Here is a 16,982-nt window from a genome sequence, read left to right on the forward strand (position 1 = left end):
CCATCTACTTTTGATAATTCTTTCACATATTTTTGCTATTGTACTTGTTAGAGAGACTGGTCTATAGTTGGTAGGTTCTTCTTTATTTCCTCCTTTATATATAGGTACTATATTTGCTTTTTTCCAATCTTCTGGAACTTTTCCTTCTTTTAAGGAACTGCTTATTATGCTATGTATTTTGTCTGCCAGTTCATTCCTACATTCTTTCAGAATCCAGTTTGCTATTTCATCTGGCCCATGCGATTTTCTGACATCAAAATTACCCAAGTGTGTCAATATTTCATTCTTCGTTACTTCTATTTCTTCCATAGGGGGGACTTTTTCCTTCCACTCAATCTCTTCAGGTTGTATATTTTCCCTTGTAAACACTGATTTAAAATGTTTGTTCATAATTTCTGCCATTTCCATTTCCTCAGTGTATTCAACTCCCCCTTGTCTTAATTTCTCCAAGTCTTGTTTGTTTTTCAGTTTATTGTTTACAAATCTGTAGAATAGTTTTGGTTGATCTTTACACTTTTCTATAACATCTTTTTCATATTTTCTTTTTTCCTCTCTGCACTTTTGTACATATTCATTTCTATAACCAGTATATATTTTCCATTTTTCAGGTCTTCTGTCTTTTTTCCATCCGGTCCAGGCTTTGTCTCTTTTGTCTTTTAACTCCCTACAACTTTTGTTGTACCAGCATTTTACATATTCTTTTTCTTGTTTTTGTCTTGGGACATACTTTTCCACTCCTTCTTTGTAAATTTTTGTCAAAATATTCCATTTCTCTTCCACTGATGTTTCTTCTTTGTATATTTCTTCCCAGTTTTCTTGTTGGAAGAATTCTCTTATTTTATCAAAGTTTGTTTTTTCATACATCATTCTTCCTTTTCTATATTGTTCATTTCTTTTCATATATTTTTCTTCATTAAGTTCCAGTTCAATCAATATGTGGTCACTTTTACCTATTGGTGTTTTATATTCAATCTTGTCCACTATTCTAGGTTCAGATGTAATTATTAAGTCTAGCCTCGATGGTTCTTCTTCATTTCTATACCTAGTGTTCTCTTGTATCCATTGTGTCATTGAATGGTCAGTAATCATCTCAAGTAGAGCATTTCCCCATGAGTCATCACCACTCTTTACTGTCATTTCTTCCCAGCAGATTTCTTTGCAATTAAAGTCGCCCATCATAACTATTCTTCCTCCGTCTTCCATTATTTTAGTTAATGCTATCTTTGTGTCCTCTAACATACTTTTATGTTCATTCTCCTCCCATGAGGCTGTTTTCGGAGGCACATAGTTGATCACAAATTTTCTGCTCTTCTTATCTCGGTCTTCCACTTCTATCATAATCATCTCTACTGTATTCTTTCCATATATGACACCTTTCACGTTTATATCCTTCTTTGTCAGGAACATAACTCCACCCCCTTGTTTTTTCTCTCTGTTTCTAATCCAATAATTGTATGTATCATGTCCTACACTGTTGGGTGGTAGTGGGCCTTTTAATTTTGTTTCTACAATTCCCATTATGTCCGGTTCTTTTTCTTTCAAATAATCATTCAGTTCATTCAATCCTGTTATCAATCCATCTATATTTGTGTAAGACACTCTTAGTTTTCTGCCACTTCCATTGTGTTCTCTGTTTCCCTTATGTTTTTCTTTAGTATGTCGAACTGCTTTATTTTCATGTTCACTACTCTCCAATAGAATCTCTCTTTCTCTGACTCCGTTCTTTCCTCGTTTTTTGCCTTAGCTTCAATTCTTTTCTGCTTTTCTGCCTCTCTTTCCTCCTTATTCATTTCTCTTTTTATCCATACCTTTTTATATTGATCATTTGTTGCTAGTTTCCCTGTCTTGGATAGAATTTTCTCTGCCGTTGTTTGTGACCTGAATTTAATCTTAATTGGTCTGGTCTTATCTGTACTATATTTTCCGAGTCTGAATTTTTCCTCAATTTCCTTTATAATTTCTGGTTCATCTTCCTGGACTAATTTTAATAAACTGCTTACCCTTTCATTTTCCTCCTTGATTCTTGCGGTTCTATCTGGGTTATGTTTCTCTTCCATTCCTAATATAATTATACATTTCTTTTTGTCAGCTAATTCTCTTACTATATTCTCCTTCTGTCTCATCACTTTAATAACTGAGTCTTCATTATGTTCTTTCAATTGCTGTTTGACTATGTCAGTGAATGAAACCTTATTCCCTTCTTGAGTTATTCTCCAATTTTTAGCTTCTGTAGCTATTTTCTCACTGTTTTCATTACTATTCTTCTTCAATTTCTCATTCTCCTCCTTTACATTTCCTAACTGTCTTTTTAGGTCCTCTACTTCTTCAGTTAAGTTTCTGTTAGCCTTCTCTAGTTGTTCCAATCTTTCAATTCTTTGGAGAATGGAGCCTACATTACCTAACTTACGTTCCAAGTCCTCGATCACCTTATCAACTCTCTCCTCTAGTCTTATCAGTCTGGGGGGGGTTGTGTCCCCCCCACCCTCTTTAAATCCCTGGAACATATTCTCGTCACTTTCTACTGTATTTCTCCTCTCTATACTTCTAATCTTTACATTTTTATTTGCCATTTCGTCATCCGGTGGTCGTTTCATGTTGACCTTCCGCCCGTCTGCCTGGGCCAAGTCCTCCACATCCTCATTACCTTCCATTTCCAATTCCCCAGTAATCCCTCCCCCTCTCCTCTTTCCTTACTTTCCCACTACCTCACGAGCAATTCCCCCCCCCCTGCAAATACAAAAAGGCACTTCTCTTTGCGTTGGTATCCTCAATCTGCACTTTTCTTCAGAGCGTTCGTCAAGCCGTCCGTTCGTTGAAAGTGTGTGTGTGTGTGTGTGTATGTGTGTGTGTGTGTGTGTGTGTGTGTGTGTGTGTGTGTGTGTGTGTGTGTGTGTGTGTGTGTGTGTGTGTGTGTGTGTGTGTGTGTGTGTGTGTGTGTGTGTGTGTTTATGTGTGTGTGTGTGTGTGTGTGTGTGTGTGTGTGTGTGTGTGTGTGTGTGTGTGTGCGTGTGTGTGTGTGTGTGTGTGAGCGTGTGTCTGTATCTGTTTTTGTGTGTGTGTGTGTGTGTGTGTGCGTGTGAGTGTGTTCGTGCGTGTGTTTGTGTGTGTGTGTGTGTGTGTGTGTGTGTGTGTGTGTGTGTGTATTCACCTCGGATCTGCTGCAGTCACCTGTCGAGAACATCCAAACACCATCCTACGGCAGTGAGCTCAGTGCTCATTATTCGCCGATCTCTGGGTAGGTCTGAGACCACTCACACACCCCACACACCTGTGGAGGTGAATTTGTCAACTGCCATACTAGTTATGGCATCAGGTGACCATTGACCTTTGGAAGTATTATAATTTGGATTTTTTTTTTTATTAATGACGACTCAATAATTTTTCTTTTGAAACTACAATGTGAATTGTATACTATAGCTACATTCTTCCAATCTATTCTGTGATCTAAAAGGCTAGAATGGTGGAATACAGCTGAGTTTTCTTGGCCGTCTTTAAAAAAAAAATTATGTTCTTTGATCCTAGTGGGTCAGTGGTCACCTGATGCCATAACTAGTATGGCAGTTGACAAATTCATCTCCACAGGACGTAACGTCCGACCTCACTCAGGGCAAGTGACCTGAGGCTAACTGAGTTCCCCAATGTTACTTCCTCCTCTGTATATAACCCCTTGTCTATGTGTGTGTGTGTGTGTGTGTGTGTGTGTGTGTGTGTGTGTGTGTGTGTGTGTGTGTGTGTGTGTGTTTGGGTGGGTGGGTGGGTGGGTGGGTGGTTGGGTGTGCGTGTGGGTGTGCGTGTGTATGCATGTGTGTGTACGTGTGTGTGTGTGTGTGTGTAATAAATATAATAATAATAATAATAATAAAAGTTTTATTTCTATTACAGTGGTACACTGACAATATTACATTGGAAAAGTTGATTAAAGATATAAAACTTGGAATATATACATGGAGCAATTTTACAATGAGTTAATTATGTGCACAATAGATGGGATAGCACTGTTTTTGTAGCGGTCTGTCCTTGGCGCTTTGATTGGTATGAGTCTATTTATGTGTCTAGTGGCGTGGCGAGTTGGTGGAGCATCAGGAGGGAGGAGGTGACGGTGTCTAGGGTGGGAAAGCAGGCTTTCCCCAAATTTCCTTAGTGCCTCCCCGTGCAGCTGGGACACCCTAGATAGAGTAAGGGTGGTAAGAGCATGGTCGTAGCTGCTGTACTCCACGCCTAGAATGATCCTGCACGCTCTCTTTTGTACCCTCTCCAGCTTTTGTCTCTGTGTGAGGGTAAGTGAGCTGCACCAGGCTGGTGAGGCGTACATGAGGGTGGGGAGTATGAAAGTTTTGTAGACCTCCTGTAGCTCAGATGTAGGTGTTCCTAGTGATTTTAACCTACTCAGCATATACAGTTTGTAAGACGCTGTCCTGACTATATTGGTGTGTGTGTGTGTGTGTGTGTGTGTGTGTGTGTGTGTGCGTGCGTGCGTGTTTGTGCGTGTGTGTGCGTGAGCGTGTATGTATGAGCGTGTGCGCGTATGTATGTTTATGCGTGTATGTGTGCGTGTGTGTGCATATGTGTGTGTATGTGTGTGTGTGTGTGTGTGTGTGTGTGTGTGTGTGTGTGTGTGTGTGTGTGCGTGTGTGTGTATTGGGTGGCTAAATGAGTGCGCAAATAAATTGTCAAAGTTTTAATAGATTTGTTATACACTGACAACAAACGCGTGCACACGCTACAAGGCTGTCTTAAATACTGACGCGCCCAGCTCCAGATTTTGCGCGCGAAGACGTCCATCGCATCTGCGATATCTTATACAAATAAATTTTATATATAATATAAATATTACAATAAATGATAAAACAATACAATATAATTCTACACCACACACCATGCCAACACATCGCTCGGCCCGCGCCACTCGGTGACCTTACCGAGCAAACAAGAAAAGACTGACCGAGGCAAGGAGAAACCAAAGTATACAAGGACTAACCAAACACATACCGCATACACAACAGTGGCAGACAGAAGTGTGGGACAAATGGATATAATAGCACACCCAAACACATTAAATAAACACATACATATATGAGTACATAAAGACAATACATACAAACACAAAAAGGAACATAAGACTGGCGCCAGTTAACAAAAATACAAATACAGCAATTGCCGGACGTCCGGGACATGATACTTAATATCTAAACACGACAAAATACAATACAAGATAGTACACTTAAGAGCTAAACAATATGTACACTTAACCAAGAAAAGGACACACACAAAAAAGGAAACATCACAAGAATACATAAATGGGAAACATCACAAGAATACATAAATGGGAAACATCACAAGAATACATAACACTACACAATGAAAGTTTAGGTAATTACAGGACCCCTTGACCTAAGGTCATAACAATGAGGGGTAGATAAACAAGGCATAGTTCTTACTGTGGGCCCAGGAGGAGGCCGGGTAAAGGTAGGGATAGGCACTTGAGTCTTCTTGAGCCCATCAATAGTCTCTCATCAGTCGTATACTTGAGAGAAGATGCAGCTCTTCTCTCAGAAGGCACCAAAAATAGAATAGAAAATAGAAATTCCAAAATAAGACGAAATCTATCTAAAGTGATATTGCCATTATCTACCCAATCTGAATGTGAAAGTGACTCTAAAGCACCAACAACAATTATACTGGCCTGAGCTTGCGCCCGTCTATAGTCAAGAGTGCCCAGTCGGCATACGAGAGTATCAGCCAGTTTGAAACACCAATGGAACGGACCACCACCAAGGGTATCTGAATTTTTTTTAAGGAAGTTAGACCTAATGATGTCATAATTATAATCCAGAGATTTGGGATCTAAACACGACGCCGAAAGTAACTCCGATGCTAGAGAATTTGGCATAAAGCTGGGACCTCACAAAGATCTTTTCAGGCCCCGTCGACACATTAGAGTGTACAATGGAATCCTCACATTGGCGGATAAAATCAATCACCTTATAATGGGGATCTTGACCAGAGAATTTTATAACCGACGGGTCTTGATGCAATAACGTCAATGTATGCGCCATTGTCTCAGATGAGTTGTTTGAGTTAGACTTAGACTTTGATTTAGACATGATAGGATTTGACAACTGTAACCCACTGCGTAATAACATACACCAGGGTTAGAAAACACTGACACTGAGCAAGAATTAATGTAAATATAACACACTTGCACAAAGCATGAAATAATGTAAAAAAAAATATATATATATATAGAGAAATCACATGGACATGGGACACGAACGTAAGAGAATTATATAATTCACACAAACAGAAGCATTGAAACACAGAAACAATCCAATACATATATCAATAATGAAGAAAAATTATAGTAAGACCGTAATTAGCAAAATTACGTAAAAAATGTATAATGCACTGATACGTAAGTGTATACAAGACGTCACTGCCGGGTAACATTTCAAAAAGTAAACAAGGAGTGACGTTATAAAAATGGCCGCCCAAGGCACGACCGGTAGATATGAAATATATGTATAAACAACAATATGTCCACAAAATCTATAAAAAAAAAGGACAATACAGTTATGCCTAAGGCAAGGAATTATACAATACTGGTAAGTAACGAAGGTAATGTCTTCGGACGCGGAGCATGAGCCGGCGAATACACAAGGACCGCTGGGATGCCGACCAATTTCAAACACGAATCCTTCCTCATCCAATTACCAATTCAAACTGCAAACCACTAAGCGACCATAGAAGACCGTCCCGCAAAAGCAGACGGCGATATCAGTCCAAAAGAAGGCCGGACACGAAGATTCTCGGGGGAAACGTCTCCCAATAAAATCACTTGGCGCTCTATGCAACCACAATGTTCCTGAACACCGCCTCTTTATATATATATATATATATATATATATATAATATATATATATGTATATATATATATATATATATATATATATATATATACTGTATATATAAAGTCACTGGTCCAAAGTGAGAAAGCACTATAACTTCTCTCAAATAAGCAAATCCTGTAGCCATTGGAATGAAAATGGGAGAAAAGAACAGCAAGACATGGAACTGTTGTGACCGGCTATAGTCCAGCGCTGCAATTTAAAGTCTTTTCAGAACGTTCACAATGGAAAAATCACCGAAAAGATTGTTTTTTTTTTTTCGCTGCCACCATAATGTTTTGGGTTGCTAATAAAAACAATTCTTATAGGATAATTACAATATATTCTCTTATGCCACTCGTGTGCGCACAACAAAGGCTGGCTTTTTACTGACGCCAAGCTCCAGTTTGCGCGGGAAAGACGTGCATCGCATTTGCGATATCTAGTAATATTACAATTATACATAATGTACGCATAATTACAATAATTAATAAAACAATAAACAACACAACACATGACAATTTTATAAAGAGGGGGAAACATATAATTCCCCAAATAAGCAACACACCAATACAATGTACATGTTATACTACACACCATGCCAACACATGGTTGTAAGACGTGTTTGTAGTTGGTGGTTGTAAGTTGTGTTTGTAGCTGGTGGTTGTAAGTCGTGTTTGTTGGTGGTTGTAAGTGGTAAATAAGTGGTTGTAAGTCATGGTTGTAAGTGGTGGTTATAGGCGGTCGTTGTAGGTGGTGGTTTTAGGTGGTTGTATGTAGGTGGTGGATGTAAGTGGTTATAAGTGGCGGTTGTAAGTCGTTGTCGTAAGTGGTGGTTGCAATCGGTGGTTATAAGTGGTGGTTGCAAGCGGTGGCTATAAGTGGTGGTTGTATGTGATGTTTGTAAGTCCAGGTTATATGTAGAAGTTGTAAGTCGAGGTTGTAAGCCGTGTAATTGGTAGTTGTAAGTCATGGTTGAAAGTCGTGGTTGTAAGTCTTGGTTTTAAGTTATGCCATGGTGGTTGTAAGTCATGGTTGTAAGTCGATGTTGTAACTTGTGGTTGTTAGTTGTTGTAAGTAGGGGTTGAAAGTCGTGGTTGTAAGTCGTGGTTGTAAGTGGTGGTTCTAATTCGTGGTTCTAAGACATGGTAAGACCAGGTTGTAAGTCGAGGTTATGAGTCGTGTAAGTGGTGGTTCTAAGTCGAGGTTGTAAGTCGCTGTTGTAAGTTGTGACATGGTGGTTGTAAGTCGCGTTTGTAAGTCATGGTTGTAAGTCGGGGTTGTAATTGGTGGTTGAAAATATTGTAAGCGGTGGTTGTAAGTGGTGACCAAACCCAAACCGAACCTAACCTTAACAACCTAAGTCGTGGTTTAAGTGGTGGTTGTACAGTATATGGTGTTGCAAGTGGTTTTTATGGTGGTTGTATTAGGTGGTTGTAAGTCGTGGTTTATGGGGTGGTTGTAAGTCGTGGCTGTAAGTGGTGAAATTGTATTTGTTAGTCAAGGTTGTAAGTCGAGGTTGTAAGTCGTGGTTGTAAGTCGAGTTTCGAAGTCGAGATTGTAAGTCGTGGGTGTAAGTCGCTATATTTCGTGGTTGTAAGATGCAGAAGTGGTGGTTGTAAGTGGTGACATGGTGGTTGTAAGTCATGGTTATAAGTCGTAGTTGTAAGTTGTGGTTGTAGGTGATGATTGTAACTCGTGGTTGTAAGTGGTGACATGGTGGATGTTATTGGTGGTTGTAACTCGTGGTTGTAAGTGGTGATATAATGGTTGAAAATCGTGGTTGTAAGCGGTGGTTCTAAGTCATGGTTGTTGGTAGTGATTATAAGTGGTAGTTGTAGGTGGTGGTTGTAGGTGGTGGTCGTAAGTGGCGGTTGTAAATAGTGGTTGTAAGTTGTGGTTGAATGCCGTGGTTAGTGTGGTTGTAAGTCATGTAAGTGGTGGTTGGAAATCGTGGTCGTAAGTCGTGTAAGTGGTGCTTGTAATAGTGGTTTTAATCGTGGTTGTAAGTCGTGTATGTGGTGGTTGTATGTTGTGGTTTTCGGTCGTGGTTGTAGGTCGCGTAAGTGGTGCTTGTATGTTACGGATGTAAGTCGTTGTAAGTTGTGGTTGTAGATGGTGGTTGTAAATCGTGGTTGTAAATGGTGGTTGTAAGTGGTGACATGGTGGATGTAAGTCGTGTAAGTGGTGGTTGTAGGTGACGGTTGTAAGTGGTAGTTGTAGGTCGTGGATGTAAGTCGTGTAAGTGGTGGTTGTAAGTCGTGTACGGAATGTTTGTATGTGGTGGTTGTGAGTCGTGTAAGTGGTGGTTGTAAGTCGTGTAAGTGGTGGTTGTAAGTAGTGTAAGTGGTGGTTGTAGGTGGTTGAAAATGATGACATCGTTGTAATTCGTTGTTGTAATTCGAGGTAGGAAGTGGTGGATGGAAGTTGTTACAAGTTTCTAAGTCGAGGTTGTTGGTCGCGGTTGTAAGTCGTGGTTGTAGCCGGAGGTTTTATGTAGGTCGTGAATGTAAGTGGTGGTTATAAGTGGTGGTTGTGAGTGGAGATTGTAAGTGGTGGTTGTAAGTCGTGGTCGTAAGTGGTGGATATAAGTGGTGGTTGTATGTGAGGGTTGTAGGTCGTGGTTGTAGGTCGTGTAAGTGGTGGTTGTAGGTCGTGTAAGTGGTGGTTGTAGGTCGTGTAAGTGGTGGTTGTAGGTCGTGGTTGTAGGTCGTGTAAGTGGTGGTTGTAAGCCGTGTAAGTGGTGGTTGTAACTGGCGATTATGGTGGTTGTAAATCGTGGTTGTAAGTGGTGGCTGCAAATCGAGGCTGTGAGTCGTGGTTGTAATTGGTGGTTGTAAACTGATTGTAAGGGGTGTTTCTAAGTTGTAATTGGTGGTTGTAAGTGGTGACATTGTGGTTGTATGTGGAGGTTTTAAGTCGTAGTTGGTGGTGGTTGTAGGCGGTGGTTGCAGGTGGTTGTAAGTCGTGGTTATAAGTGTTGGTTGTAAGTGGAGGTTGTAGGTCGTGGTCATAAGTGGTGGTTACAAGTGGTGATTATGAGTGGTGGTTGTAGGTTGAGGTTGTAAGTCATGTAAGTGGTGGTTGTAAGTCCTGTAGGTCGTGGGTGTAAGTAGTGTAATTAGTTTGTAAGTGGTGGTTGTAAGTCGTGGTTGTATGTCGTGTAGGGGGTGGTTGTAAGTCGTGGTTGTTACTGGCGACATGGTGACTGACTGGTGACATGGTGGTTGTAAGTCGTGGTAGTTGCAAATCGAGGCTGAGTCGTGGTTGTAATTGGTGGTTGTAAACTTATTGTAAGTGGTGGTTGTAAGTTGAAGTTGGTGGTTGTAAATGGTGACATTGTGGTTGTAAGTGGTTTTGTCGTAGTTGTAGGTGGTGGTTGTAGGTGGTTAGTCGCGATTATGGGTGTTGGTTGTAAGTGGAGGTTGTAGGTGGTGATTGTAAGTTGTGGTCGTAAGTGGTTATGAATGGTGGTTGTAAGTCCAGGTTGTAAGTAGAGGTGGGTCGAGGTTGAAACTCGTGGTTTTAGGTCGAGGTTGTAAGTCGTGTAAATAGTGGTTGTGATGTGGCAAGTTGGGTTTTAGCGCGTATCGTAAACAAAGCCCTAGATGTGGCTTGGCTGTGCCCAGCCACCACGCTTTCCCAGAGACGCACCCTTTGGCCTGGGCTAACTCCGCCCCATACTATGGGCCTAAGGTGTGATTGGTCAGCGCATAGCAAGGAAGCCGAGTATGACCCGACGCGACCCCGCTCAAGAGAGTGGGGCATTCCAGGGCTAGGGGCCGACGAAGACAGACACGACATAAGCATTCGCATTAAGTAAGGTTACTACGCAGTGTAAGTACAGCTTGCCCTATCTAGCCACATTTCAGTGCCTCCCGTAGTCAAACTCCGAAACATGGTAGAACATAATAAAAGGAGAGCCAACAATTCCAACGGAGTTTTAGTCAGCCTATACAACCGCTCGACCATATTACCATAGTAAGTCGAGGTTGTAAGTCGTGGTGGTAAGTATTGGTTGTAAGTTGTGATATGGTAGTTGTAAGTATTGGTTGTGAGTCATAGTTATAAGTCAATACTGTAAGTCGTGGTTGTAAGTGGTAGTTGTAAGTCGTGGTTTTAAGTCGTGGTTGTAAGTCCTGGTTCTAAGGCTTGGTCCTAAGACGTGGTCATAAGTCGTGGTTGTAAGTCGTGTAAGTGGTGCTTGTAAGTCGTGTGGGTGGTGGTTGCAAGTGGTGGTAAGTCGTGGTTGTAAGTGGTGAGATGGTGTTTGTAAGTCATGGTTATAAGTCGAGGTTGTCAGTCGTGGCTTTAAATCGTGGCTGTAAGTGGTAGACTAAACGGTGGTTGTAAGTGGGGGTTGTATGTCGAGGTTGTAAATCTTTGTAAGTGGTGGTTGTAGAGGGTGGTAGTAGGTGGTGGTAAGTCGTTGTGTGTTGGTTGTAGGTGGTGGTTGTAAATGTTGGTTGCAAATCGTGGTTTAAGTGGTGGTTGTAGATGGAGATTGTAAGTGGTGGTTGTAAGTGGAGGTTGTAAATCGATGTTGTAAGTTGTCGTTGTAAGTCGTCGTTGTAGGTGTTGGTTGTAAGTGGTGAAATTGTGGTTGTAAGTCTTGGTTGATAGTCGTAGTTCTATGTAGTAAGTGATGATTGAAATTCATAGTTGTAAGTAGTGATTGCAAGTCGATGTAAGTAGTGGTTGTAAGTCGATGATGTAAGTAGTGGTTATAAGTGGTGGTTGTATGTGGTGGTTGTAAGTGGTGGTTGTATGTGATGGTTGTAAGTCCAGTTTGTAAGTCGAGGTTGTAAGTTTTGGTTGTGACATGGTTGTAGGTCGTAGTTGTAAATCGTGGCTGTAAGACTTGGTTTAAGTCTTCGTTGTAAAATGTGATATGGTTGTTTTAAGTCGAGGTAGTAGCGGTTGTAAGTAGTGGATGCAAGTTGAGGTTGGAAGTCGTGGTTGTAAGTCGAGATTCTCAGTTGTTAATCGTGGTCTTAAGTCGAGGTTGTAAGTCACGTTTGTAAGTGTTTGTAGGTGGTGGTTGTAAGTCGAGGTTGTAAGTCGTGGTTGTAAATCGAGATAGTAAGTCGTGGTAAGTTGTGGTTATATCCATGGTTGTAAGTGGTGACATGGTGGTTTTGTAACTGGTGACATGTTTTTAAATGGTGGTTGTAAGTCGAGGTTGTAAATGGTGGTTGTAAGTAGTTGTAAGTCGTGGTTGTAAGGTATTTGTAAGTGGTTTGTAAGTGGTGCTTGTAAGTGTAAGTCGTGGTTGTATGTTGAGATTGTAAGTCGTGGTTGTAAGTGTTGGTTGTAAATGGTGACATGGTTGTAAGTCATGGTTGAAGTAGTGGTTTTAAATCGATGTTGTAAGTCTAGGTTGTAAGTGGTGATTGTAAGTCGAGGTTGTAAGTGGTGATTGTAAGTCGAGGTTGTAAGCCGTGGTTGTAAGTCGTGGGTTGTAACTCGTGGTTATAAGTGGTGGTTATAAGTGGTGGTTATAAATGGAGATTGTAAGCTGTTGTAAGTCGAGGTTGTAAGTAGTGGTTGTAAGTCGTGGTGTTACGTGGTAGTTGTAAGTCGTGGTGTTACGTGGTAGTTGTATGTGGTGGCTGTAAATCATGGTCGTAAGTCGAGGTTGTAAGTTGTAAGTATTGGTTTTAAGTCGATGTTGTAAGTGTTGGTTGCAAGTGGTAGTTGTAATTGGTGACATGACGGTTGTAGGTGGTGACATGGTGATTGTAGTGACATGGTAGTTGTAAGCCGAGGTTGTAAGTCGTGGTTGCAAGTCGAGGTTATAAGTGGTTGTAAGTGTTGGTTGCAGATTGTGGTTGTAAAATTTGGTTGTAAGTGGTGCTTGTAAGTACTGGTTGCAAATCGTGGTTGTAAGTGGTGTGAGGCGGCAGATGATTTCTTTCCCTCCACCATGAAGAGACAACAACATACATCTGCCAAGACATCTAAACAAATTAGAAGTTTCGCCTAGGTCGGGTTCATAGGCCAACTCGACGACCGACGTTCTACTGGCTGGTATCACAAGAGTGCCACCCTGCTGCAGTTTTCCTATTGGGTGCCTCCTCGTAGGGCACGCCCAGTTTTTGTAACTTTGTCTTTAAGCTAGGAAGATCTGGCACCTCCAAAGTTGACTTCGGAGCTGCCAGGTCGAGATTGTACCAGACAGGCTCACCCAATAGTCCGGAAAAACCCCATCCGCGTTAAAAAAAAAAAAAAAAAAAAAAAAAAAAAAAAAAAAAAAAAAAAAAAAAAAAAAAAAAAAAAAAAAAAAAAAAAAAGCGGTGGTCGTAAGTGGTGGTTGTTATATGTGGTAGTTGTAAGGCATTATTGTAAGTCGTGGTTGTAAGTGGTAACATGGTGGTTGTACCTGGTGACATATTTTACGTGGTTGTAAATGGTTGTAAGTGGTGTTTGTAAGTCGTGGTTGTAAGTCGAGGTTGTAAGTCGTGGTTGTGAGTCGTGCTTGTAAGTGTTGGTTGTAAGTCGAGGTTGTAAGAGGTAACATGGTTGTAAGTGGTTGTTGTAGTTGGTGGTTGTAAGTGGTTGTAGTTGGTGGTTGTAAGTAGTGACATGGTTGTAAGTCGAGGTTGTAAGTCGTTGTTGGAAGTGGTTGTAGGCGGTGCTTTTAAGTGGTGTTTGTAGGTGGTTATCAGTGGTTAAGGTGTGGTTGGAAGTGGCGGTTGTAAGTAGTGGTTGTAGGTCATGGTCGTAAGTCGAGGTTGGAAGTAGTGGTTGTAAGTTGTAAGTCGTGGTTGTTAATAAGTCGATGTTGTAAGTCGAATTTGTAAGTGGTTGTAAGTTATGGTTGTAATTGGTGACATTTATGGTTGTAAGTCGTTGCTAGTGGTGGTTCTTAGCAGTGGTTGTAAGTGGTGGTTGTAGTTTGTGGTTGTAGGTGGTGGTTGTAAATGATGGTTGTATGTAATGGATGTAAGTGCTGGTTGTAAGTGGTGACATATTGGTTGTAAGTGGGGACATGGTGGTTGTAAGTGGTGACATGGTTGTGAGTGGCGACATGTTTTTTGTAAATCGAGGTTGTAATTAGTGGTTCAAAGTCAAGGAAGGAAGACGTGGTTGGAAGTTGTGACATGGTTGTAAGTCGTGACTGTAAATGGTGGTTTTAAGAGGTAGTTTTAAGTGGTGGTTGTAAGAATGGAGAAGAGTTGCTATCGTTGAAACTCGTGATTGAATTAGGTGTGAAAGGCTATGAGGCGCGTTTAATTAAACGCGAGTAGGTACAGAGCTATGTTAGGGTCGACGATTCATCTGGGCGGCTGTGTTGGTTGAAGTAGTGAGTCAACGGGTCACCGTGACTGAGTTCAAAATGAACCTGACTTACAATACAGAACGTAAGTTCCACCACAGTGCTGGTGGGCAAAGAACTTTAGTAGGTTAAAGTAGTGAGTCGACGGATCCCCGTGACTGAGTTCAAAATAAACCTGACTTACGATATAGAACGTAATCTGCACCACAATCCTGGTGGGCAAAATCATGTTAAAATAGTGAGGCGACAGGTCCCCATTACCGAGTTCAAAATTAACCTGACTTACGATATAGAACATAAGCTCCACCTCAGTTCTGGTGGGCAAAGTATTCTGATTTGTTTAAGTGGCAAGGCGACAGGACACTGTGAACCTGAATTTCGATATAGAACGTAAACTCCACCACAGTACAAAACACTTTATCATGTTGAAGTACGGAGGCGACGGGTCACCGTGACTGAGTTCAAAATGAACCCGACTTACGATATAGAACATAAGCTCCACCACAATCCTGGTGAGCAAAACACTTTAGCATGTTATAAGAGTGACGAGACAAATATAACTTAACCTACCTAACCTAACCCAACCAAACCTAAACAAACCCAACCTAACCTAACCCAACCAAATCTAACCTAACCCCGGGGAAGAGGAGTGGTAGTGGGAGGAGGGGAAAGAGGAGGAGGAGTAAGGACGGGGGTTAAGGAGGAGGCGGGGGACAAGCGGGAGAAATAGGTGCAAGAGGCGGAGAGGAGGTAGGAGGAGAGAGATACGGAGGAGTGTGAGGATGTGGATTAGGAGGGGGAACGGAGGAGGTGGTCATATTGGGAGGTCATTATGGTCACTTGCTCCGATATACCCAACATTTCACCCACAGGTCGACGTGGGGGAAGGGCTCCTGTGGACTCCACTTGGACACCGCTCAGGCCAACAGTACGTGCGCCAGAGGCCCAAAAGCGTAATACAGGAAAAACTCCCCCTCCTTCTCAAATTTGGAGGGGCGCCACCACCACGCCCTTGTGCCCAGGCTCCTAGCGTCTACCTCGTCGTCCACTGTGGTCGACTCTCTCCCTCTGAGCTAAGTTTGGGTGAAATCGGTCACCTGCCAATTTTGGCCAAAATCCATGGATACCTCTTGCCCCCTACCAAACTTTGGAGGGACGCCACCGCCACGCCCTTAGGCCCAGGCTCCTCACGTCTACCTCGCCATCCACTGTGGGCTAAGTTTGGGCCAAATCGGTCACCTGTCGATTTTGGCCAAAACCCATGGGCAAACCCCTTGCTGATTTTTGAAGGTCATTTTGGTCACCTGCTCCGATTCAGCCATTACTCAAACAATATCACACGACGTCGTCTAAGAAGATGGAGCCAAACCGGTGAAGCAGACTCCTTACAGATTGCCGCCCCAAAAGTACAGGGTCATGGAGAAGGAAGTAAAGTAGCCTATGGATCAAGGATTAGTGGATCCTAGTACTGGAAAAAGTACAACGGCGAGCCACAAAACTGATTCCAAATATCAAAAATAAATCATACGAAAATCGACTAAAACATATGAATCCGTTTTCCCTAAAAAAGCGTAGACTCAGAGGTGACTTGATACAGGTCTTTAAGATTTTAAAGGGAATTGACATCAAAAGTGACCAAATTTTCACATTGAATGAGAATCAGACAAGAAACAATGGTCTCAAACTGTCCGGAAATAGATTCAATTTGGAAGTAGGTAGAAACAACTTTGCCAACCGTGTAGTTAATGAATGGAATAAACTTCCTGCACAGGTAGTGCAATGTAGTTCAGTTCGAAGCTTTAAGAATCATTTAGATAAATACCTAAGATGCTGTAATGATTATAATCTATCTTATATTATTTGTTTTTCTTTTATCATTTGTCTTTCCGATTTTCATTTATTATTATTTACCTGTCAATTTATTATTATTTACTATTTACCTGTTTGTTTATGATTTAACTATACCTATGCATTTATCTATTTTATTTGTTATTTACATTATTATAGTTTTTATTTAGTTTTATTATTAATATGATTTTTTTTCGCATCCGACCTAGATATGGATCAAAAGGTCTCCTGTCGGCATGCTCCGCCTTTGTAATCCTTTGTAGTCCTTGGTCTTCACCAGCCGTGCTGGTACCCAAGCCCGGAGGTGAGTGGAGACTATGTGTTGATTAATTATAGGAGGGTGAACGAAGGCAGACCCTTATCCTCTCCCCAGAATAGATGACCTCATTGGGGAAGCTGCTGCTGCATTTTTTTTTTTTCCCCGAAATTAAACTTAATGAAGGGATATCATCAGATCCCTCTTACAAGCAGAGCTACTAAGATATACCTTTGTTACCCCACACGGGCTCTTTCAATAGTGATCCCATTTGGAATGAAAAATAGTGGAGTATCCTTTTAGCACCTTGTAAATTGGCTAGTCGAGGGATTGCCAGGTGTTAGAACATACTTGGACGACATAGTTTTGTTCGCTGACACATGGAATGATCACATGAATAGGTTGAAGGGTTTACTTGACAGACTAAAACAAGCCCAGCTTACTGTAAACCTGAAGAAGAGTGCCTGTGGGAGGAGCACCATTGACTATCTAGGACATAAGGTCGGCCAGAATTGCATCACGCCATTAGAAGCCAGAGTGAAGGACATCATGGAATTCCATGTCCCGAAGACAAAGCAAGGTATCAGAAGATTCATGGGCATGCTTGGATTCTATCAGAGGCATTGTCCAAACCTTGCATAGTTGCTCCTTTAACCCACAGCTCTCTTATAATTTCAGGTGGGATGAAGGCAATGGTGGAGCCATTGAGGAATGT

The sequence above is a fragment of the Oratosquilla oratoria genome, chromosome 12 (genome assembly GCF_046742065.1).
Source record: "Oratosquilla oratoria isolate Oo_2021 chromosome 12, ASM4674206v1, whole genome shotgun sequence".
In the NCBI taxonomy this organism is placed as follows: domain Eukaryota; kingdom Metazoa; phylum Arthropoda; class Malacostraca; order Stomatopoda; family Squillidae; genus Oratosquilla; species Oratosquilla oratoria.